Source organism: Mirounga leonina, unplaced genomic scaffold, assembly GCF_011800145.1.
Source record: "Mirounga leonina isolate KUSES-001 unplaced genomic scaffold, KU_Mleo_1.0 Mir_174, whole genome shotgun sequence".
NCBI lineage: Eukaryota > Metazoa > Chordata > Mammalia > Carnivora > Phocidae > Mirounga > Mirounga leonina.
Window position 1 is genome coordinate 19,077,381 of NW_023270451.1, and position 25,924 is coordinate 19,103,304.

Below are 25,924 nucleotides of genomic sequence, written 5' to 3' on the forward strand. Positions count from 1 at the left end.
ATGCCAGCAGCATTCGAAATGGGAAATGTCATGACTTCGAGGCAGGGGGTGCCACCTGGAACAGAAAGCCCCCAGCTCATTAGCAAGTTACAGGATGTGGGCTTAACTGGAGGGAGCAGAGAAGGAAAGATAATACCCAATAGGGAAAATGATTGTGAAGTGGAATTGATTTCATGTATAATTTGTTTATCACTAGAGGGGACAAATGCTGTCCTTCTGACATGAGCAGAGGAGTATGGACTATGAATGAAGCAACTTAGCATAATCTCCAGGTTGAGCTTTGGATTTGAAGAATGCAAACTTCTTTATTCTTAACTGTGGAAATGATCAGGTCATGTTACATTAATTAAAGCTGACATACTCTCAAATGTTTTATCTGGGCAATTGTGGCAATTGCGACAGAAACGGATAGCGATGGGCAACTTCAGAAAAGAAGAAGGATTTTTTTTTCCCCTTTGCTGGCATGGAAGACTAGCTCAGTTGCATACTGAATTATAACAGGGCTGGTGTTTATCTTCAGTGGTTAGCTAGGCTGCACGAATCGAACCAGGGTTCTCGATTCTCCTGCAATCTCATTTATAGAAGAGAGCATTTGCCCTTTGGGAGATGTAGATCTAATCCATGTGAAAATATGTATGTATATTTTAGAATATGACTGTATCATATTTTGGCATAATGTTAAAATTTTAATTTTTTTAAAGGGGAAGCTCTCCGATTTCATTACTGCCTAGTTGTCAGTTCATCTAGAATTTGATATTTTGCCATAAAGTCAACAACTTACAGTAGCCATAGTTACAGACAGAACTAAACCAAAAAGGTGTCCTCACAGGAAAAATTAATCTGCAGTTTGTAAAAAGAGAATGTAGTGGCAAAACAGAAAAGAACATTGCCTCTCATGTATTCAGACTGAACTCCAAATTGAAAGCTTCCAGTATTTCTACAGTGTATGAGATGAGCTTCAGCCTAAAGCCTTTCGCTACATAAATTCCATCAGAAAATGTCTTGTCTTTTGATAAGGAACTTTTACGATATCATTTATCTTTTACTTGGAGATCTTCATCTTGTTATTTTAAGTCACAGATGCCACAGCTGCAAGTCTTTCTGGGTGTTTACTAAAGGATGTTTACTTAGCGTCCAGATTTTGGTTAAAGCATATATTTTCAAAATGTCTTTGCCTTGAGTTTCTCTTTTCTCTTAAATATTGAAACCTTTTACGAGGCAGTTATGAAATAGCCAATGGTTGTTTTATCAAGCAGTCTCAGACTGCTGCCTTAAGTGACTAGGAATCTTAAAACCTCCTAGTCAAAACACTGGTGGAAAATGCATTCTGTTCTGTATTCAGCATAAAAAGCTTAGCATTAAGCTACTGAATATAGCTGTCAAGATATACTGCATTAGTTTTGTCGAATCTAAAACTTTAAACATCAGCGTGAATCCACTCATCCCCTCATTTGGGAGTTTTATTGTGTGGTCCAGAAGCTGGCCTTTGAAAAAAAATATATGAAATACTATCTGAAATGGTTCATCTAAAGTTAAGATTTTTTTTTTTATTCTGTCACAGTAACTCAATTTGCTAATAACTGATTCGAAAAAATGAATAAATCAACTATTTTGAGAGAAACGATTGTCAAAAAAAATTTTTTTTTAGTAAGAAGAGAATTGAGTCTAGTCATCCACAAGTGAGTTCCCAGCGTTCAGACTAATTTTTTAACTAAGATGTCCTTACCTCTCAAGACGGGCAAGCTGGAGCTATCTGGCCATGCAGACCCGGAGGTGAATGTGGCGTGCGTGTTCATGCCTGGTCTCATCCGCCATCCTTTTCTCCATTTCCTGCCCTTAACTTGGCCTTCCACAGTCAACTGCGCAATCACAGACTTTGTAGAACTTCCACTCTTCTGTATTCTTCTCAATTAATCTTCTCTCTCTTAACTAAAATAGTAGTTGATACACATACTGACATTCTTGTATTTAGCATTCCCTTTGTTGAATATCTTCACTGCTTTATAGATTGAGTCACCTTGTTATTAAAAGTTTCGCCTTTGGATTTGTGGGTTCCCCTAAGATAAGGTCCCCTCAGATAAAGCATCCTTATAACTGTCGTCTGTATCAGCAGTTCTCAACGTATGGTTTCTATACCCTGGGGATCCCCAGAGGCTCCATGGGGGTCAAAATTGTTTTCATAATAAAACTAAGATGTCCTTTGCCTTTTGCACTGAGGACATTTTCAGTAGTCTTGCAAAAGCAATGGTAAGTAAAACTCCGGGCTCCCCAGCATGAAACAAGGCAGTGGCACCGAACTGTATTTGTAGGCACTAGTTTTTGGTGTGGGGCTTTTGGGTTTGGGTTTTTGTGGGTTTTTTTGTGGGGTTTTTTTTGGTGTTTTGTTTTACCACTACACAGTGGTAAGTGTTTTTCAAAGGCAGTTTCGCTTAATAATGTCCTTGATGAAGAACTGTTATTCATTTTCTTACACCTCTCGCTTTGAGTAAATGTCTTAATATTCTGTGTGACTAACCGGGAAGTTGGCATAAGCCATCTCCATATACCGAGTTACTGTGGTTGTCTCAAGGAGAAGCTCCAGTGCAGGTGTTTGAGTTGCAAGGTTTACTAGCTGTTTTTCTTCCTGGCATTTTTGTCAAACATGAATGAAAAATGAGTCTGTCACCCAAGGAAAACAACTGATAGCCTTTGCTGTCAATGATAGAATTAAAGCTTTCGATAGAAAATTAGAACTGGGGGAAGCTATCATAAACTTTATTTGCCCCTCTGAGCTTGATAGTTCCCCAAACACTTCTCAAGTGAGACGGGTGGTGATAAAAGCAAATGTGATGTTTTGATATTATATAGTGAAATGTGTCAATGTTTGAAAAATCTCTAACACATTGAACCTGTATTTTCCAAATGACCAGTGCATGATTTTAGAAAATCACTGCATGGATAAAATATTCACTGGAAGTATGAAATAAACCAATAGATGTTAAAATAAAGAATACGAAGAATTCACTGATACCATTTCAGATTTCCCAGTGCAGCTGACCCTTAAGAAGTTACCACTTGTTGGGGCTCCTGGGTGGCTCAGTCGGTTAAGTGTCTGCCTTCGGCTCAGGTCATGATCCCAGGGTCCTGGGATCGAGCCCCACATCAGGCTCCCTGCTCAGTGGGGAGCCTGCTTCTCCCTCTGCCCCTTCCTCCCACTTGTGCTCTCACTCGCTCACTCTCTCTCAAATAAATAAATAAAATCTTTAAAAAAAAAAAAGAAATTACTACTTCTTGAGTTTTGTTGTAATATAAAAGAATATATATCCATGATTATCTGAAAGGTCTATTAAAATACTTTTTTCTTTTCCAGCTATGTGTCTGGAGAGGCCACATTTTCTTCACTTGCTTCAACCAAAATAGTATATCATAGGACAGATTAAATACAGAAGCAGATATGAGAATCCAACTGTTTGGATCCAGCTAGACATTTAAAAAAAAGATTTGCATAATTGTAAAGCAGTGCCACTCCCTAATTCTGTTTGAAAAATATAGTTATTTTTATTAAAATAATATTTAATGTTAACACAATGGGTTTTTAATGAACTAATAAATTAATATTTTAAAGTATCAATTTTAGTTCCAAATATGGTAAATATCTATAGTTATAATCCATATATACAGAAGATCTTTGAGGGTCCTCTATAATTTTTTTTATCATTTTTTTAAAGATTTATTTACCTATTTTAGAGAGAGTGTGCCCACACACGAGTGGGGGAAGGGCAGATGGAGAGGAAGAGCAGCAGACTCCCCACTGAGTGTGGAGCCCGAGGGGGACCCTGAGATGCTGATCTGAGCCGAAATCAAGAGTCAGATGCTTAACCGACTGAGCCACTGAGGTGCCCCTGGGGGTCCTCTGTAATTTTTCAGAGAATAAAGTGTCTTTAACCACCAAAAAATGTGAGAGCCACTACTCTATCAGCAATGCCATTCATTAACTAACATGCTAACTGGTAAAAATATTGGTAATATTTTTCCCCTTTTAATAAATTGCTATTCAGTGCAATCTTTTTTCTTTATAAAGTTATCCCAGTTCTAACCATCTAATTGAATATCTCAGTTTTTCAATTTACGATGGGTATAAATCCTTATTCTTGCGTTCACACAGATGCCATCTGAAAATTATAGTAGAGTACCATTTACTATGCCCTTGATGATTAGTAGGCCAATTCTTTTTTTTTTTTTTAAGATTTTATTTATTTATTTATTTCAGAGAGAGAGCACAAGCAGTGGGGGAAGGGCAGAGTGAGAGGGAGAAGCAAGCTCCCCGCTGAGCAGGGAGCCTGATGCAGGCAGGACTGGATCCCAGGACCCTGAGATCATGACCTGAGCAGAAGGCAGATGCTTAACCTACTACTGAGCCACGCAGGCACCCCTAGTAGGCCAGTTCTTAAAAGAATTTTTCTATATATTAGTTTTTTAGACTGCGACTTTCCTTTTTTTTTTAACACATTAGTTTTGACCTTGTAGGGAGAGGCTCTGACTAGATGATTCTAAAGCATCAGGCCAGTTCACATAGCTTGTGTATAGGACTCAGCAGGACTGCTAGAACAGCACCCAGAGCAGACTCAGTGTAAATTCAGCTTCTTTCAGGAGAATGAACTCAGGTCTTTCCCTTCCCGCTGCTATGAGGTCACTTGTAGAAATCTGGGTACATTTGGGGGTTCAGAATTGAAAGTAACTACTCAGCATGAGTAGCGATCAGATTAGGGTTGTATTTTCTTAACTCTTTATTTTGAAATGCTTTTAAATTTACAGAAGAGTTATAAAGCCAGTGCAGAAAGCTATGCCCTTCACCCAACTTCTTATATTAACACCTTTATAACCATGGTACATTTATCAACTTAAGAAATTAATGTAGGTACCATACTAGTAATTAAACTACAACTGTGACTGTAGTTCACCTGTTTTCATACTTCTGTCCTTCTGTTCCTGGAGCCCATGCACAGTAGCACGTGGCATTTAATCATCGTGTCTCCTTACTCTCATCTGGTCCGTGATAGTTTCTCAGTATTCTCTTGTTTTTCATGACCTTGATTCTTTTGAAGAGTACTGTTCAGGCATTTTGTAGTGGAATGTCCCTCATGATGTTGTCTCATGGTGATGGATTTCAGGGAAGAGTACCACCCAGATGAAGTGCTCTTCTCCTCACACCATGTCAGGAAGTCCATGATGTCCACAGGCCTTATCACTGGTCGTGTTGACCCTGATCACTAGGTTAAGATGGGTGAGGTTTTAAAGCCACTGTGATATTCAGAAAGTAAAATCAGAGAAGCAGGAAGTCTGAGACAGGTTCTCAGATCGAAGGAATTCAAGATGAGTTCCTGAACTGAGGACAGGGCTGCTTGATGTCGGACTCGGGCGCTGGGCGGTGGGGGTAGGAATTACTCTCGGGACTCAGACCTTCCACCTGAAAATGGGTAGAAATGGAGGAGAGGAGTCACTGGCGAGGAGGACAGTGTCCAAGTTAGGAAATCAGAGATGGTCCAGCTGCTGACTCATGATCAGTGATAGGATTCTGCAACATGTCTGACAGAATGTGAAATATATTTCGGGAACATGAATAAATGTATAACTATTTTGCATGTGTTGGGAATAAAGCCAAAGTTTTATCCCCTCTGTACTGAAGTCTCCTGTGATTGGTCTGTCTAACCCCACTAGAATCTGAATCTCTGCCTACAGGAATTTGGTGACATTTTATCCTCGTTTCACAATTTTATCTCCGTTTCCTAGTATGGCACATAACTTATGCTCATTAAGTATTTTTAAAATGTTGACTGAATTAGTGAATATCCAACTAACTCACCATACCATAATCTCCTGTTCTTTTAGCAAATATTTTTTGAGTAGCCATTATGTTGGTGCTGTTCTAGGAAGTAGTGAATAGGACAGTTTCTAGCTTCAAGACCCTCACAATTTAGAGACACAGATAAGAACATTTAAATTTCAGGATGATGAAGGCTACAGTAGAAAGTTGCATGAAGCTACGTTGGGGGACAGATGAGGTAAAAATTAATTCTGCCAGTGGAGCTTGGAAAGGTCTCACAATGGAAGAGATTTTGAGCCAAGGGAGGAATTATATTTTCCATGGGCAAGAAGGAGGAGAAGGGTGTTTTCTCACAGAGGAAACACTGAAAGCAAAGTCATGTCACAAAGTGGTAAAGCTAAAGAGCATGGATAGGAGGAGTGAGAAGGGACAGAACTGAAAACAAGATTTGAAGCTGGATTGTGAATGGTCTGGAATGACATGCTAGAGAGTTTGGATTTTAATGTGATTGCCCATGGGGAAATATATACGACTTCCTGGTCAAATACAGAAGAATCAAAACATCTTAAAGCTGGGAAGATCCTTTAGGGACTATATAACAACTTGAAAGAAGATGTAGTATTTTTTTCTTTTCTTTGAACTTCTTATTATGATAAATCATGTCTTGAAAATAAGTAAAGAAAATGTATAAAATTCCATTCACAATTATAGCTAACATAATATTAGAATATTAGAAATTATACCAATATTTACCCTTCTTTTTGACTGAAAAGCTATTCATCCTTCAGCCCTAAAATTTTGTGAATCTATTATAGGTATGGTTCCTTTACTATACATTTTTCAACATGTATGTAACATGTTTCTTGGAAAGTTATGCATGAATAATTTTAGTTGAAACAGTATGCCTTCTCTGTTTACATATCTTTTTGTGAAATGAATAATGACTCCCTTAATTTAAGTGTTGTGAATAGGTAGAATTTCAATATGAAATTTAGGGGAAATGCAAAAACTAAAACGTGAGATAACTAGTTTTCCCGGGATAAAAATTTAAGACAGTTTCTTTCGTAGTATTGTAATACTTTTGAATGGTGACAAATGGTAACTATACTTATCATGGTGAACATTTCATAATACATGTATATACGCACACACACATATATAATTTATGTATATATACACATATACGTATGTAATATATGTATAATACATGTGCATATATATATGGAATTGCTGTATTGTACACCTGAAACTAATCTAATATTGACTATTAACTATACTTCAAAAAATTAAAACGATTTTTGAATTGAAAGAAATGCATAAGAATTTAGATCTTCATGGTCTTAATTGTAATGTGGTCAGCACTCAGTAGGTGTGCAAAAGTTATTTTCATGAATAAATTCAAACATATTTATGAGCTTTAAGTTCCTATAAGAGTAAACTCTAGTTTTCCTACCCATTTTTGCCTAAATCCAAATAAACTGTTAAGTATTTGAAGATCTTAAAGTCTGTCTGCCCAATTACTTAAAACCACCTAAGATTTAGTAACTCAATAACATTTTTGATCATGATGACAATAATGACAGAGAAAAAATGTTAAAATGACTAACATAAGACAGATTAAACAAACTATTTAGAATGGACCACTTAAAGATTTTTACAAGAAATTATTGAGTGCATTAAAATATACCAAACTAGTGCTCGCTTTGGCAGCACATATACTAAAATATACCAAACTAGACGGAATATTATAACAGCCTTAAAGATTATAGTCATAAAAGTAATGAACATGCAGAAATACATGGGATAATGTGAAAAAAGTAGAACATTCTGCTTATATATATAAAACTTATGTGTAAGGAAAAATGACTGGAAATACATTAAATTGGTATATCCCTGGTTTAACAGAGAAAAATGGATTTACAAATTTTATTGCATAACTAAGAAAGTTAATTTACAGTTTTATAGCCATGGTAGGTTCTTACTATAATTCCAACCACAGAGCCATCTTGAATGGATCCCAGTTCTTTGATGTTCTCTCATTACCAGACTTTCCTCTGTAGATAGTAGCATATGATGCAGAGTCAAATACCAAGCCAAATAAACTCATTTATAACCACAGAGCATTTCATTATTTAAAGTATTTTCTATTCTTCTAAGAAATGCTGGTAAATTAACACTAGAAATAGCAGTGTCCAAATTATTAAGGAACAGCATGGAAACGTAGTTTAGCCAAAGCAAATAGAAGAGCTAAAATAATCACATCAGAATAAAAATTTGGAATTCCAGATTCTTCACCTTCTGCTTCTCTGAATAAATTTTTCAAGAGGCTGTTTTTTGAGTCTGTTTTAATGGAACATTGTCTCCTTCCCTATGCCAAGACTAATTGCACAACATTGTTCTGTGTGTTGAGAGCATGGAGACATTGCAAGGAAGCCATGACGGTTTTCCAGTTAAATCCATTTAACTACAGCTCAACAGCTCATGGCTGATGGAAAGTCTTCGAGGTAAATAATTTATCACCTCACCTCATCCCCAAAACTTCTCCTGATCATGCTAGCGTTGGTCTGCCTGCAAGAACATAATACAATCTTTGCTGGTCACGGCCCACTTCTGGGACCTGAAATGTTTGCAAGAGGTCAGAAATTAAGATTCTTGACCTTCTCTCTGTCTTGTCTACAGCTTAAGGATAAAGAAGAAAGTCTGGTGAGGCAAAATCATTACCTTTTATTTGTACCTTTTATCTGTAATGCAGTGTAAAAATAAATTTTGAGAAGAAAAATGTACAGGTGGAGAAAAATGCATTTGTAGAATATTTGTGTCAACGAAACATTCACTGTTAATTCTTTTTCACTTTCTTTGTGACTTCCCATGTGATACTTTACCATTCAGTAAGCTTTGTTTTTGAACTGTTTTCCTATAGTTTCTAATTTCTACCTTCATTCCATCTCTTGACTTGAAATATTCCCTGGGAGGAGTGAAAAAAGAAAAGTGTGTGTGTGGTGGGGGGTGGCCGCGTGGGGTGGAAGGAAGGCAGAGGGAGGGAGACTGCTGGGGGGAAAAAAGATTTAAATGAGAACTAGAATGAATGCCTCACTTGTTGGCTTTTAGCACAATTACCATACCTTAGGAAATATGCAGGGAATAGTTAATTACGACTAAATGAGCCCCTTTTAGAGGCAGTGGCAGGCCCGGGGAGCTGACTGTCAGAACCTTGAAGGATGTTGAATTGGCAGGCTGGTCTCCTTGTCAGGCGGGTGATGGTCTGCCGGGGAAGCCAGACAGAGAAAAGATAGCTGGGTAAGAGTAGCCTCAGACAAGGGAGCCACGGATGGCATTTGCATACTTTTCCTGCAAAGGGGGTTTAATCCAAAGAAAGGAGGAGATTTCAGTATTGTCAGGCAGGCTTTGTTCGGGGTGGAGAGCAGAAGGAAATCTGAAGAGGCCTTTCTCAAAGCCTTGGTCTCAGCCTTGAGGTTGTTCTAGTAAAGTTATGTTCTGGAGGGTTGTTTGCACACTATTGTCTGTTTGAAGATCTTCTAAACCCAAAGGGCTCAAAGTAGCCCCCTTTTCCAGCACAAAAGAAGGGAATTTGTGTGGTAAAAATGACTTGTGTTGCAAACTGAGCCCAAGCACCCTTTGTTCTTGCACAAAATACTCTGAAGTTCAAGGATGTCTTTCGAGCCACACTGAGTGAGTCACAGCAGTGTTTGCAGGCTAGAAAACAAGGTAAAACCAACTGATACTTGCGTCTTTCTTTGCCAGCTCAAAGAAGTCCTTAACATAATTCCCCAAAAAAGATGGCTCAAAAAATGTGGCAGATTAAAAAAAAACAATTTTTGATTGCCCTGGATCATTTTTACCCTGTTTCTTCACAGAATTTTCCGAAATTGAAGTGTTTAAGTCTAAAGTTGAGGCAAACTATTTGGACCATTAAGCAGAAAGCTTTCTCACCACCTGACCAACCTTATCTTTTCTCTGGCAACATGAGCTTATGATTGTGGTGTGTGTCCAATTGTCCAAACTATGTCTCCTTTTATAAACTGTGGTGGACTATGGAGTATGCGATGGTCTTTTCTTCAGCAGAAGTTTCTCTAATAGTCCACACACTTATAGTGAGGAGCGTGTATCTGCAGTACCTGCTTATGTAATAAATCGTCATGATATTTATGGGTCAGAAATCAGGACTTGTTTCAACTGCACTCGTTGGTGTGAGCCTAAGTACCCATAATCCTTACGGTTGAGGAAAGTTATGTACTAAAACACAGAATCTGAGTTTTAAAAAACTACAGTGTACTTGTCTGTAAGGATAATGTGGGCGATTCTAAGTGCCTTTTAAATTTGTCCTCCATGTGGAGCTTAATGCTTCAGAAAATGTGGGCTTTATATATGTGTGTGTGTATATATATATATATATATATATATATATATATATATATATATATACATACATAATTCAAAACATACAAACTAAATATGGCTTATAGCTGATTAAGCAGGATATACAATAAAACTTGACCTTGGAAGTTAGAAAACAAGTAGGTATTTATTCATAGCAACTAATTTAGCTTGAGACTTTTTTTATTAAAAATATTACTTTGTCAATTTTTTTTATTGTTGTTGATACTTTTGCTGGATTTTTGGCTCCTTTGGAGACCTGCAAAGAAGACCCTATACGAATTCAAAATAAAAATAAGCAATGAAAAATCTGTTTGTCTGAGGGTCTAAAAGACAAGGAAATGTCCCTCTGAATTTCAAAATAAAGGTGAAACCTGTCACATGTAAAAAAAAGAGAGAGAGATAGAAAGCTTACTTCGAAATTAGCGTGAACCAGCTTCTGAGAGACAGTTATGCCCTCTTCATTCGGTAAAGTAATTAAGCAACCTTTTATCAAGATAATCATATTTTCAGATTTCCACTGATGTTGTAATACCAGTGAGTTTGGATCAAGGTGAGGCTGGAAGCTAAGACATTGGCAGTGGCCAGATTAGAGCTTTCTGATGTTATAAATGAGTAGATAAAATGGTGCTTGCTACTTTCCTAAATACGTTATTTTTTTGTTATTGTTGAGATCCTCGTCTCTGAACTAAGTAAACTCTGCTTTGCTGGAAGTGGTGCATTTCTTTCTCCTGCTTTGCATTTTTCTCTGTGAGAAGCGTGTCTGAACTGGGGGGACCTGAATATACCTCTTTGTTGCTCAGCTTGTCAGGCACAGCGCTGCGTTCTCTTTCCCACCAGGAAGGTCAGGCCGCTGGGGGCCAATCTGTTTTCTGAAATGAACCCTACTGTCTGTCCCTGGTGTCTGACAGATTGAAACAGTTGTCCGTGTTACTGTGCTTTCAATGCTTTTTAAATGCTTCATTTTTCTGGGAAAAACGTACTATATGGAGGCTACAGGAAAAAGATAAAAATGTTTAAAAGGACTGGACTTTTGGTATTAATATTTATCTAAAAGACAAATTTAATTAACTTTCTAAGAACATATTTACAGATTAGGAAGTTAGCTGTATGCACCATGCATACACACACTCACACACACCAAGATAAGCCTTCACTTACGAGTTCTACTTCTAAAGACTTATATTGAGGGTTCTTTTTTTTTTTTCCCAGTTGGAGTAATAAAATTATGAAGTATGGAACTGTTTCAGTGGTAGAATTTGTAGAAGTAAGAGTCTTTTGTTCACTTAGATTTCAGTTTCATGTATTTTGATCAGAGGTATGTATAAAGCCTGAAGAAATTTGTACTGTGCTGAGCCTCACTTCAATACTCTCCAGATAATTGAGCTAATTAAATCTTTACCAACATTAACACAACACCAGCATTCCTTGGACAGTGGATAATTACTGCACGAACATGGCAAGCTTAAACTAAACAGATGAAAATAGAGTCCTGTGGAATGGGTATTGAGTTTATTCTTTATTCATCTTTTGATAAGGTTTAATTAAAACTGCCTCTCTCCATTGTGGTGAGAATGAATGTGCTTGTTTTCATAGTGAAAAGCAAATTATTCACTTCAGCCATGGTTCAATAATCAAAGCCTTTGCAAAGTTTTGGGTTATAGTGTAGCTGTGGGGATATAATTGCTGCAATTCTGTATGAAGGCTTTATCTTTTTTTATTACTTTCTCTTATTTTTGTAGAAAGAAATTTAGAAAAGCCCATTTTGTGATTTGGTGTGGAAGTACGTATGTCTGAAGCCTTCCGTGTACGTTTACCATGGCTAGGTTTGTCTTTTGTTTTTTGTTTTTTTCAAAGGTGTATTTCTTACAGCCTCTTGCTAAAATGAAAAATGAAAAGGGACACACATTTAAATAAATGGTATTTGAGATGGGTCTTTTAAGTTAGTGTAGAAAGTTCAGTGAAACCTTTAAATTCTGTGGCTCCCACTAGATTGGCATGGTACCCAACCATCCTAAGGGTAGAAAAGGAGTAGACGCTGGGAATTCTTTCTGCAAAGACACGTTCGCATTCTGTTTCGCGTTCTTCAAATCCACTGGAAAGATTTTCCTTGTTGTTCGTTAAAGGGGGTGGTGGTTTTTTCCCTTAGGTTGGTGATAATTTTGTAGCATGAATAGATTTTATGTATATTAATGACAACTTATTTTCAAACTGTTGTCATGACTGTGCTGGGATTTCTTTTCCTCTCCTGCTTTTTTTTTTTTTTTTTTAATAAAATTGGAGATTGCAAGACATAGGATGTTTTATGGAATGAAGGACAAAAATAAAACTGAGCCTTGGGCATCAACTGGAAGCAGAGACTCAAACACAGACACGTTGTCTCTCCTCCTCCTTTTTGTTGCCTAGATTCTGACTTTCCCTGCTTTTCTGGTCCATGTGGTGGAAGCCTTTGTGGACTTGGCCCATGATGTGTCATAAGAAAAAAAGACCAGACATCGCCGTAGGTCAGCATTCCCGACTCCCTACCAAGGGAATCTGCCCTTCTGAGATCAAGTGAATTAGCCCTACATCCGAATGGTAGTGCCTCCGCTTATGACTGCTCACTGCACTTTTTCCTCATCAGTTTCTTAAAGACAACGACATGCAGACATGAGCAGTATTTTCTTATCTATACAATTATTTTAGGATTGTCATTGAATGCGGTACTTTTGAACTCCCTTCACGTGCAGTGATCATTATCCAGTGGACTGGAAATAGTGTTTCTTAAATGGAATAGACAAGATGAGAAAGGAGAATGTCAGATGACAGGTGTAGTAAGAGCATTGTTTGATGGAAGTTTTGTCTCAGCTCTGTGTGTGGGTTTGTATGTGCTCCCATGCCCTTGTACTGAGTCACTTAATAAAATGTGTTTTTGCCATGAGTTGTGGGCAAAACAAGTTTGAAAGCCAGTGGCTGCTCCTCTGATCCCCTTCGAGGTTTCTCTTGGGAGGTGGGGGCGAGGAGACACTGGGCAGAACTCCAAGTGCATCACTCTCCCCATCAAAGTAGCTCCACTTTAATCTGCTGTCTTCGTTATGTTTCCATCTAAAATATCTTTTAAACAAAGAATTCAGTGGCCAAAAGTTTGAGTAAATGATTTCCCAGGTCCCTTCTTGGGACTTTTAAAGCTAAGTACAGTAGCCGCCAGGACCAGATCAGGCCTTACTTTGCTTTTCTGCTCTAGGGAGGGCTTGGGAAACTCTCCAGACCTCACTTGTTTGGGTTTCTTTTCTTTTCTTTTCTTTTCTTTTCTTTTCTTTTCTTTTCTTTTCTTTTCTTTTCTTTCTTTCTTTCTTTCTTCTTTCTTTCTTTCTTTCTTTCTCTCTTTCTTTCTTTCTTTCTTCTTTCCTTCCTCCCTCCCTTCCTCCCTCCCTCCCTCCCTTCCTTCCTTCCTTCCTGTTGAAATGCAGTTTCCCTACTAATCCTATAGAAAACTCTGAGACTTAGCATATAACCAGGACAACACTAAATCTGAACAGACTTTAAACAGCCTTACCATTAGAAAAGAGGAAAGCAACGAGTCCTTCTCCCTGCATGTTTCCTGTCTGATTCATTAGGGAGCGACAAAAGGCAGAGGTGAAAATTGGTGACATGAGCAGGAAGGAGTCAGGCAGCCTCACGTGCCTGAATAAGGTCCTTAGAGAACTGGGGATCGAGGGGAGAGGCAGTCTCTTTAATCAAAATAAATAATAAGAAAACGAGCTGACTTTCCAAAATGTGCATTTTATTTGACTTCCTTTGGAAAGTTAAAATTGGTTTAGCCATCACTTTTTCTGCCTTTGACATCCTTGAGGGGATGATCTAGGTGACACACAGTGTCCAAAAGCTGGGATCTCATGTTGAACTCTTGTTTAGTTATGAGCTCTGTTTTGTCTATATGCAAAAAATGTCAAACAGTAATGGGCTTCCTTTCTTTGGACCTTATGGTAATGGACATTTTATTGGTCATTCATTGCATTAATATAGCCTGTTAGCAGTAGCCTTCACCCTGAACAGGCAGCTCTCTAAACTCAGGGAAGTTGTGTAGAGTAGGGCTTAGGGTCTTTGGCTTGGCCCAGCAGCTTGGGCCTTGAGGCATCACTGACTATTTAACAGCTCCATGACCCGGGCTAAGTCTTAACCTCCTAAGCCTTAGGTTTTCCTATCTGTCAGTCAGAAGGAAGAATAGTGCCTTTCTTATCAGCATGTTGAGATTAAATGGGATGATACACATAAAGCATTTAGCACAGTGGCTTGCTTGGTTTATAACAAGGGCTCAGTAGTTATTATGAATCCCAAATTCCATGAAGTCTGTGGTAAACAAAAGACATATTGACTCGAACTCTTTCGTAATTGTTTTTGGTTTGTCTTTCCATTTCGTTTACCAAAACAAAATTTTAAAAAAGCTAGAAATCCTTACAACGCAATGTATTTCTTGGTACAAATCATATATAATCGGGCCACCTGGGTGGCTCAGTCAGTTAAGCATCTGCCTTCGGCTTAGGTCATGATCCTGGGGTCCTGGGATCTGAGTCCCGCATGGGACTCCTTGCTCAGCAGGGAGTCTGCTTCTCCCTCTCCCTCTGCTGCTCCCCTGCTCATGCACTCTCTCTCTCACTCTCTGTAAATACGTAAAATCTTTTTAAAAAAATCATACATAATCATGACAGAAGGAAGAACACATTGAAGTTCAGTTTGGCATGAGTTTTAAAGAGGATGAAGAAAGGGGATTGGTGAGACATTCAAGAGACTATTTTTTGTCATCAGCAAAAAAGGACAAAGGTAGAACTAAACCTGTTCCAGGCAGGGGATGGCAAGAATTTACTTGAGAGAAACAAAGACCATGATAAGGTGGAAGCAGTCTTTAAGGAAGATTATTTCAGTTTCATGGCCCTCAGTAGAGGGTTGTTGGAAAATCATTCCAAAGAAATCATTCATGTGACGTAGTCATGTGGTTGAAGTGGGAGGGAATAGGCAAGAGAAGAATTAAAATTGCCTCCTACTTTGTGAGCCTAGAGCATTGGCCAGATGGCACCTTCCCTGGTGGCCTGGAAGAACTCGGAAGGGGTAATCGGTAAGTGGGGACAGTGAAGCTGTGTGGCCATACCCAGTAGAAGAACGCTTTAGTTTAAGTTGGTGTATCAATAGAGAGTGAGCAATTAAAAGCAGAACCAAAGAGGATAGCACTCTGATGAGGTCAACATAACGGTTCAAAAATGGGCTCAGTGATACTGAGCTATGGGGAAAAGTCGGCACAGACAACAGAGAGAGAGGTCAGAAAAAAGGCAGAAATAAGTTGTGTGTCCTGCTCAGCATCCTGTCCAGGACCTCTTCTCTGTGCAGAGTTCCACACTACGAGTGTTTGTCTTGCTCTGATTTTCCAAAACACCCTGGAGGCTATAACCTGGGAGCCTTTAGCAGACCCTGGCCACACACGTTGGATTTGCCTAAAACAGTGTTTTTAAATCTTTAAGATAAGAGCCAGCACTTACAACTACGTAGATTCTACCTAAAAATCCACATTTTTCTGCATCTCATTAAAAAGAAAAGGACGATTGAGCCATTCTGGGCATTCTCTAACTGCCGTGATCAGCGAGGGTTGAGTCGTGCCTTCTTTAAAAGAGGCTGTGCTGTGAACTCTGCTGCAATCTCTGCCACTCCAACCTGTCCTCCCACCACTGAGGCTAGGAAGCAGATGCTTCTCACCTTCACCTTTTTGTGGTTGTTTATCTTACATAGAGGTAAAAGGAAAGTGAGACATCACTTATAATGATGTCTCTGTCCTAAATGACAAATGTAAAAATAGCCAAAGGAGCTTGTTGTTGAAGAAAAATTGACGAGAGCAAATTTCTTTATATAAATTAATGTAGCACACTTCCCTCACGAATGTCACCTCCTTGGCCCTTATTGGCCTGTCTTAGAATCTTTTCCATTTGGTAATTAGTCAGATTTATTTTACTATTATATGTATTTACCTTCCACTTCCAAGAGGACCTACCATAAAGCTTCTTGAGGTAAAGTCAATCTATTCTGTAGCATCTAGCATAGTGTTGCACATAAAATGAAATATTTGCCTTTAGTTGCTGGGGAACCGGTAGCAAACTGAAAAGAATCTAACAGGTTTCCAAGGAAGAAAGATATTCATGGAAAGAAATGGCCCAGATGAATGAGAACCAGAAGACAATTGGCAAACATGTATTAAATGCCAACCAATTACATATAGATTTGTGAGCTATCCGAGGCCATGGTTGTATTAGTCCACTCAGGCTACCATAACAAAATACCATAGACAGGGTGGGTTAAAACACCAGGCATTTATTTCTCACTGTTCTGGAAGCTGGAAAGTCCAAGAGCAAGGTACTGGCATATTTGGTTCCTGATGAGACTCTCTTCCTGGCTTATATGTGGTCACTTTCACACAATGTCCTCACACAGCAGAGAGGGAGAAGGAGAGCTCTAGTCTCTCTTCCTCTCATACGGATACTCATCCCGTCATGGGGGCCCACCCTCATGAACTCATCTCAACCTAATTACCTCCCAAAGCTCCAATCCCAGATACCACCACATTGGAGGTTAAGGCTTCAACCTATGAATTTTGAGGAACATCAACCAGTCTGTAACAGTGGTCCCTTAGTGTCAAGTAAGTGCATTAAATGATATAAGATACAGATGACCACTAGCTCAAGGTAAGAGGCGAGAAGTATACAAGTGTAAATACAGTGCCAGGAAAACAGAGCAGGGACAGTCCCCGCGGAGTCAGGGAATGCTTCGTGGAGAGGAGAGCAGTGAGCTAAGGCTTGAAGACGAGGTGGGATATTTATAGTCCGGGACTGGCTTCCAGAGAGGCGGACTTAAAGGCACAGAAAGGCTAAAAAGTCCAGGGTGTGTTTGAAGTGGACCAGAAACGCAGTGGCCTTGGACAGCCCAGTACCAGAGTGGGTGTACGGGTGTGCCCATAGAAGGGCAAGGAAGAAAATCTGACCAAAGACCATTCACTGTAATGTCTGAATACTCATGTGCTCCTCTTTTCCTGAACCTTTTCCCTTTATTTCTAGAGAATTCTGCAATGCACCATAAAACACAGTGATCGGGTTTATAAGAATAATAGTGACGGGGCGCCTGGGTGGCTCAGATGGTTAAGCGTCTGCCTTCGGCTCAGGTCATGATCCTGGGGTCCTGGGATCGAGTCCCGCATCGGGCTCCCTGCTAGGCGGGGAGCCTGCTTCTCCCTCTGCCTCTGCCTCTCTCTCTCTCTCTCTGACTCTCATGAATAAATAAATAAAACATTTAAAAAAAAAAGAAGAAGAAGAATAGTGACAACATCTCACTTACTGAGCACTCACCGTGCGTCAGGCATCCATGCTGAGCGCTTGAGCGAATACTCTCTTAGTCCACACAACCGCCTTCTGACTTAGGTGTGCTCATCCCCATTTTGCAGAGGGGAAAACTGAGACATGAGCTGGTTGTTCACGTCACCCACATCCTGCTGAGTGGTGCAGCTGCTCTCGTAGCCCCGTTCAGCAAGGGGCTAGAAATGTCACCTAGTAGTGAGTGCCTCATCTCATTGTACCCAACGCGGGTCTCATTCTGACTTCTGACCAGCCTGCTCTACTTTCGAAGTCTCCATCACAGTCTGTCTAAGCCTACGCAATTATTTAGTTGCTGATGTCTCGAGGAACTTGGACCACCTCTGGAGATAAAATTAGAGATGCGAGAGCTACAGTTGCCCCCAAAACCCTGTCCAAATTGAGTTAATTAATCTGTAACTCGAAAACCCTAAAGGCCCTATTTAAATACAATTTCACTGTTAGTGAGAAGCTCCAGGAACCTTGATTAAAACTGAATGCAGTCAGAAATAAAAAGTGTAAATCTGTCTTTCATCTAAAATTCTCAACATGAAAGTTGGGCGCAAGTTCCTATTGTTTCAGTTGGCTCTTAAAACACGTATCACAGTTATTAGTAAAATGATAATGTTCTATATAAATTTCATGAAGGCCCGAGTGGTCTGAAAACATCTGAGATTTCTACATAAGCACTTGTTTTTTAAAACATATCCTTAAGATACTATTATTATAGGCCAAATTCAGATGGTATTACCATTTTCATAAATATTTCTTTCAGAATAAAGATCTCGTAGGTACAGTAGAATTCCTGTGCAGCTTTCGTCTCTGACCAGTTTTCTTGGATTCAAGCAGCCTGTTCTTATTTATGTCACCTTAAGGGACAAGGGAACACAGATCATCCAGAAGCCATTCAGTTTGAGAACGCAGTATTTGAACCTCAGCTGTGCTATCGTAGTCATTTTTGGCATAATCTAATAGTAAAATTAGTCTGTACTTCTTAAAATACTAGTCCTTTTGGAGCAGGAATTCCAGAATGGCCTGATGCCTGGAGCAAGTCCACAAAAGGGATCATACACTTGACAGATATTTGAGGGCTTTTTAAAAATGTATAGCATGGGGCGCCTGGGTGGCTCAGTCGGTTAGGTGACTGCCTTCGGCTCAGGTCATGATCCTGGAGTCCCGGGATCGAGTCCCGCATCGGGCTCCCTGCTCAGCGGGGAGTCTGCTTCTCCCTCTGACCCTCCTCCCTCTCGTGCTCTCTGTCTCTCATTCTCTATCGCAAATAAATAAATAAAATCTTTAAAAATAAATAAATAAATAAAAATAAAAAAATAAAAATGTATAGCAAAAGCAAACAAAGTAAAGAATCAAAGGTAAGAAAGCATGCAAGGGAGAGATGATTGAAAGAAAAGCATAAGCTCTTCCTCACTCTTCATTTCTAGGCTGTATCTTTACAGTTGGGTGGGTTCCAGGGACATAGTGGCAGGGAGGAGAGAAAGAAGGGAGACTATGGTGGACCTTCCTCCCTGCAAAGAGATTTAAACACTGAGATTGTGTTTCTCTCCTTTCGTTTTCACCTTTTATTTTTTTTTTTATTCTTAACTAGTTGCTGAAGTATGCGTGAGGAAAGCCATAGGTATTTGCTGTTCAGAGATCAAGTACTCTTAAAAACAAAAAGAAATGGTTCTCAGGGTTTTCCTAAGAAAAACACTAACTGAATGAGACAGAAGGAGGGGTGACCTATTCTCTTCGGCGGTTTAAGATTTCCTATTGATGTGGATAACCAATATATGCAAAGGCCTCTTCTGATGGAGCAGTCTCAGTACCATCCGTATAGTGCCTTATTTCTTTAGACACACCTTTTTAGAAGGCTGAAATTTAAATTAATAAACCAGTCAGGGCTGCATGCCGACATGACTTGAAAGTTAACTGGAATTTATTGATCTGCAGCCTACAAGCTGTTCTTTGCCGCACTGCACATAAGAAAGCCCGTCTTTAAAGTCGCAAAAAAATTTTTTTAATTAACTCAGAAAAGATCCTTTACATCTTCAGACAGTACTGTTGTTTGACTGGAACCTTCTCCCCTCTACCCCCTCCCCCCCAAATCGGGTCATTAGTGACTAAAGTTGACAACAGCATTACTAATGCAACATTCACAATCCGTGTTCCATTTTCTGCATTAATTGAGAGAATGGAACCAGTGGCTCATGGGACCCGCCACCCTTCCTCAGTCTGTGGGAGGGATGGGAGGGGAGGCTCAAAAGCTGGGGATGCAACTAGAAGGCTCCTCATTTCCTTTATTAGCCTGTTAAGAATCTAGCCTCCCAAATGTCCCAAACTTCTTACACCTATTTCGGTTTTTCCCCGAATGCTTTCTCTTGAAGAGCTGCCTGTTGTGTAAATCTGAGCCCTTCCTATCAGATGTCCTAAAAGAGCCTTTAAACTTCAAAGGGGGTTACCTGGCTCTACTGTTCAGACAGTGAGCATAAGGGATACCCCCACTTGCATCCTTTGTGATTTTACAAACTTTTCCAGTCACTCCTCTCAACTTCTGTTTTTTCCTTGCCGAGCAATTTTTCCACCCTCGTTTTTCTATCCTCCATTTTTCTTTCATTACACACACACACACACACACACACCAATGAGGTTCCCCCCCCCCTCCATTTTTAAAAATAATACTTAGAATATTTTATTCTCTCAGTTTCACTGGACTTTTCTAATCAGATATCTTATAGGACATAGTAATCAAACTTGTCCATGTTGGGTGGGGCAGATATGCCAGTTTGGTACAAAAGTAAGAGCATCATCTGCTTATCACCTTTCGGGTCTCCTGTACTCCCCCTTCTTCTCTCTTCTCCTCTTCTCTTCTTTTCTCTCTCTCTCTCTCTCTCTCTCTCACACACACACACACACACACACAAAATCTTCCCATGGTTTTATCACATGAAAGAGGCAGATGGGTCATACAGATCTTTCTTTCTTTGAGTGTGCTTGCTCTCTCTCTCCAAGATGACTTTTAAAATAAACAGAAAATCCAGCTAATGCTGTCTGTTACTTGTAACACTTCTCTGATGAAAATTGTTGTTTCTACTCATTATTTCCCATCTTAAATCTACTCCTCTCTCCATGAAAAAACACTTTCCCCAATCTCATGTTAACTCCATTTTTATAAACTATCTTTGATGTGGAATCTTGTCAAAGGGTTTTTAAAGTTTAAATAAGTTATGTGCCCTGCTTATTTACCTCTTCAAGTAACTCAAAATGGTTGAAGAGTTGTGCCCCACCCCCCCGCCCGCTCTCCATTGGGCTCCATCCCAGGACCCTGGGACCATAAGGGTCCCAGGCTGAAGGCTTAACTGACGGAGCTACCCAGGCACCCCTAAATGAGCATGTTTAACATTAAAATCAGCATCAGGAAATCAGTCAAGAAGTGAAAGGGGGGGGGCACCTGGGTCCTGCACGGGGGGGCCCCTGCTCAGCAGGGAGCCTGCTTCTCCCCCGCCTCCCTCTATCTGTCTCTCATGAATAAATAAATAAAATCTTTAAAAAAAAGAATGAACACCATAAAAATTTTTTTAAAAAAATAAAAGGATTTGCAAATCATAATGATGTGAACATAATTACATTTTACTGAGATAGGAGTTGTCCATTTCCAGTCCCTTTAAAAAGATAGATGGCAGCTCCTTTGGTGGGTATGAAGTTGGTCAGGTAATAATTAGCTTTGGTGCCCTAGGGTAGAAAATGGGAGTGTCCCCTATAAGTCCGTCTCTATTCTGGATGTTTAGGCTACAAAGTCAAGTAAGTCTTAGTGCCCACCCTTCCGGATACCGCCGTCTTCCGGGAAAGACAAGCAGCACTCACCGAATCTTGCCCGAGTCATGAGGACTGCGGTCGGGTACAACCAACAGTGCTGCTGGTGGGGCTCCTTGCTTAAAGGTATTTATGGTTTCCGTTCGCTTTGTATCAATACAGGTCAACAAGGGGCGCCTGGGTGGCTCGGTTGGTTAAGCGACTGCCTCCGGCTCAGGTCATGATCCTGGAGTCCCGGGATCGAGTCCCGCATGGGGCTCCCTGCTCGGCGGGGAGTCTGCTTCTCCCTCTGACCCTCCTCCCTCTCATGCTCTCTGTCTCTCATTCTCTCTCTCAAATAAATAAATAAAATCTTTAAAAAAAAAAAATACAGGTTAACAAATGTTCATGCAGTCCTTCCTGCGTGCCAGGCGTTGTGGAGACGAGATATAGCTGTTGTCTGTAAGGGGCCTGTAGACGAACAGCTAAAGTCGTTGACATTTTTTATAAAAACATAACACACTAGATGTGAAAATGTACAATTAGGAAGCCTGGGCCCTGTATTAGAGGCCTAATGATTTTTGAGTGCTCTGGATGGGCCAGTGGTCCTAGCTCATTTTTAATAATAATATTTATTCAACACTCTGCTTTCTGCCATAAAACAGTTCTACCCTCTTGAAAAAGAACCATCTCGAGAAATGGAAGCGAAAGGGCCATTTCCGGATACGGAGTGAACAGCCCTGCAGCGAGGGCAGCAGGTGGTGGGAGATGTTATTTCGGGGGGAGGAAATGCTGGAAAGAGCTTCCGTCCAAAATACTCCCTCCCTCGTCTGAAGGCCTCTTCAGGATGTGCTCTTCCCTTTGGGAGCTCCTTCGGGAAGAAAGTTGGCACCGCCTCGTGCGTGTGTTACAGTCCGTGTCTTTGCTGGGGTCTTCCCTGGCTTCCCTACCCTCGGCGCCACCCTCCTTGGGGCGTGCCGCCTCTGGCGCATGCGCACGCGGGAGCCCGAGGGCGGAGGGCTGCGGACTCCTGTACGTGGCATCTCCCTGTGTTCAGCGGTTCCAGCTCCCAGCTCGCGTGTAGCTAATGCATGAAATGTTAATACTCCTTAAAAAGAACATATGTTACGATCTCAGTGCCTTGTCAGACACGCTGTAATCTGTTAGCAATTTTTCTTCGCCGCGTTATCTCTCTCCCTAGTTTTTCCCCATTCTGTGTCCTGGGCAAGTTCAAAGCATGATGATGACATTAAATAGCACATGTCTTGGTTTTGTTAGCCAGCTCTATATGAATGTACTGACTAATTTCACTATATGGAATTCAGTATGCCGTATGGGTGTGTTCATTCATTCCATTCCACTCCATTTTCTCCCCCTCTCTTTATTGACCCGATGCATCCAGATCTATAATGGGGGATTGATTGACTCAGACAGTAGAGGACTGCAGTGTCGTGACTTCACGCTCGGTTGTTGGCTAACAAGGCACCATAGTTTTTATTTAGTGAGGCCAGTGGCAGGAGATGGAGAATGGTGTAGGGTCCAGCTGCCACAGGCAGCTTAAAGAGCTTCCGGGTTCCAAATGTGAGGGGAATTGTCTCTTCCCAGCAGGTAAGGGACAGATCTAGATAGAGTCAGTTGTGTTCAAGATGCTGACTGGCCTGGCCAATTCATAAATCCAAAAAATTACAACATCCTTCGGTTGGCAGGACGGGGAAGAGAACCTAGGAGCACACTTAACCCTTTTAATGCCATAGATGTAAGACCTCCTACTTGCTACTTGTTTACAAGGAGACATTTTGTGTTTTAAGCATATATTTATTTTTGTTCTGTTTTGTTTTAAAGACGTATTTATTTTAGAGAGAGAGAGTGATGGGGGAGGGGCAGAGGGAGAAGGAGAGAGAATACTCAAGCCAACTCCCCACTGAGCAAGGAGCCCGACCTGGGGCTCGATCCCAGGACCCTGAGATCATGACCTGAGCTAAAGTCAAGAGTGTGCCGCTTAACCAGCTAAACCACCCAGGTGCCCCTAAAGCATTTATGTAAATGTAATTTCCCTTCCTATGTTTCCTTTTAAATCAAAATGTGTTAGATCAACTAATTAATTATCTATTTAGGTGAAATATAGCCAGTCAATACATTTACTTTTGCTGTTCATAGTAAAATAATGTAACACATTTCATTCTTTTTAGACTTTTTTTTTACATGTTGGTCTAAAAAACTAGAGAAGCTTGGGGCACCTGGGTGGCTCAGTCAGTTAAGCATCTGCCTTCCACTCAGGTCATGATCTCGGGATCCTGGGATGGAGCCCGGCATCAGGCTCCCTGCTCAGCGGGGAGTCTGCTTCTCCTTCTCCCTCTCTCTCTCTCTCTCAAATAAATAAATAAAATCTTTAAAAAACAATAAAAATCTAGAAAAGCTTAATGTTTATGTGCTGTGTGTGTGTTTTAATTTTTGGTAAGTCAAATGGCCTAGTGAATTTGGCCTTTCCTCCAACCATGAAAAGTAGTTTACTAGGTCAGTAAAGGTTCTGAAGAGGAACATAAAGGAGAGTGTTTATCCTATTAAGAAAACTGTTTTTATGGCGCCTGAGTGGCTTCGTTGGTTAAGCGACTGCCTTCAGCTCAGGTCATGATCCTGGGGTCCTGGGATCGAGTCCCACATCAGGTTCCTCCTGCTTTGTGGGGAACCTGCTTCTCCCTCTGCCTTCCACTCCCCCTGCTTGTGCCCTCTCTGTCAAATAAATAAATAAAATCTTTAAAAGAAAAAAAACTATTTCCAAGCATGTTAAAATCACTGTTAATATGCTAAGTCCAAGTGAACCGGTAAAGGACCTCTGCTTGATAAAATTAGCCTTCTTCTTGTTTCTGTGTATACTTAAAGATAATATAATTGTATCTCTTTAAACAGTATTAGAATTTAGATTTTGATGTAACTATGTCTTTCAGGACATTAATCCAAATAGATTTTGGTATAATAAACACAAGATCCATATTTCTTGATTATTTGCCTCATTAATGCATAAACTATTTTTGTTTATGTGGGAAAACTCTCCACTAACGGACAGAGATGTCACTACTAATATTTGCTATTTAATGTCTGCAATGTCCCGAGGATTGTAAAAAGCAGGCATAATTTATTCTTAAAACTTGAGTTCCCTTGTGGAAACTACTCCATTTGCTTCTGCTTTAGTGTTCTACCCCTGCCCTTACCCCCTCCTTGCCCAGACCTGGGTCTTCAGGCTGTCTCATAGTGTGGGACAAAGAACTCAAATTCTCAGTGCTAAAGTGAGTCTGATTTGCTAATAGTTACAGGTCCAGTGGGAGCCTCCTCATTCCCAGAGTCCATTCGTTTCAGATCATATCCCTGATACAGATTGGCCCTGTTAAAAGTGGCTCCTTGTTATTCAGATCCAGATACCTATGGATCTCATCATGCTCTCATTCACACAAAACATTGCCTTCACCTGGTAAAAGCCCAAGGGAATGTGGTTAGCCTATAAAGGGGGGGGGGGACTGACTTTCCCTAACTTCAGAGTTCTGCTGGGGTTCCGTTGAAAACGGTGCCTTCTTTATTTCTGATTTTTATTTCTCTAGTTGATTTCTAACCAGTTCTTATTTTAATGATGTTTGCCATACTTTCACAACAATATACATAAAAACTAGTTTGGAATGGCGTTCCTCTTGTACTTGTTCCTCTTGTACTTCCCAACGGGCACTTTTGTTCATGATTGCATAGATGAAGAAAAGGAAAAATGCTTCCCTTTTTCTCCTGCATATTCTCCCTTTGATCCAGGTTCATGCTCAGATGGATGACAGAATCCACTAGTAGTTAAATATCTACATTATATGGTTGCTAAATGGAAAGATGAGTCTCAGTTTTGCCCACTTATGATGTAATGTTATGGCCTATTGAGCTCAAAGAGAGAAGGGAAATAGTCTAAAGAAATGGAAATTAGGGCCAACATGAGATGGAAGAACCCTTAGAGTATGCGGGCTCAGTTAGAGTTATACCCATGTATTACATAAAACCAAGCCTGGGTGTTTGAGATTATGGGATTCTGAAACACAACTAGTGGCTTGATTGGCTGTATTAACCAATCAGACTTTCCTCGTGTGGTTACAACTTCTCCCAAGTTCCACAGAGAAATTATAGCTCCCCATGTATAAATCACTTATTCATACAGTGTTAAGTCTTGTGAATCATGGTATGATCTTTCGGTCCCCACAGATACATGGCCACTTTAGAGTCATTTAGAATATAGTGGGAGAAAAGTAACAACTGGAATTGCCATCTGAGAATTTTCACAATGAGTGAAAATTATTTTTTCCTCCTCCTCCTACCACCCATTTTATCACTAAATCTCTAGATAGGAACAGTCTTCTGAAATAAGAAATCAGTATGATGTGTAAGACTTACATTATATCTTCAGGTTAACTTTTATGCATTTCCTAGGTCTCTGGCAAAGCTAACTGGAGATAGGACTTATTTTTTGGCTCTAACAATTTCATTCATGGAGATCTTAAACATTTCTTGTGCTGGTGTTATATTCCAGTCATAAGTCACGTGAAAATTGCTT

The 25,924-nt window shown here is 40.0% G+C and overlaps 1 protein-coding gene across 2 annotated transcripts in view; it reads left to right on the top strand.

The window, feature by feature from the left end:
* CDK14 (cyclin dependent kinase 14) overlaps nt 1-25,924 on the top strand; it is a 548,800-nt gene that overhangs the window by 475,995 nt on the left and 46,881 nt on the right. The window contains exon 15 of one of the 2 annotated variants that reach the window (XM_035020524.1): nt 3,350-3,462. The exons of the other annotated variant lie outside the window; for it this stretch is intronic. The gene's annotated coding sequence lies outside the window, so the exon portion shown is untranslated. Of the gene's footprint in view, nt 1-3,349; nt 3,463-25,924 lie in introns of those variants that run through there. 2 annotated transcript variants of the gene reach the window in all.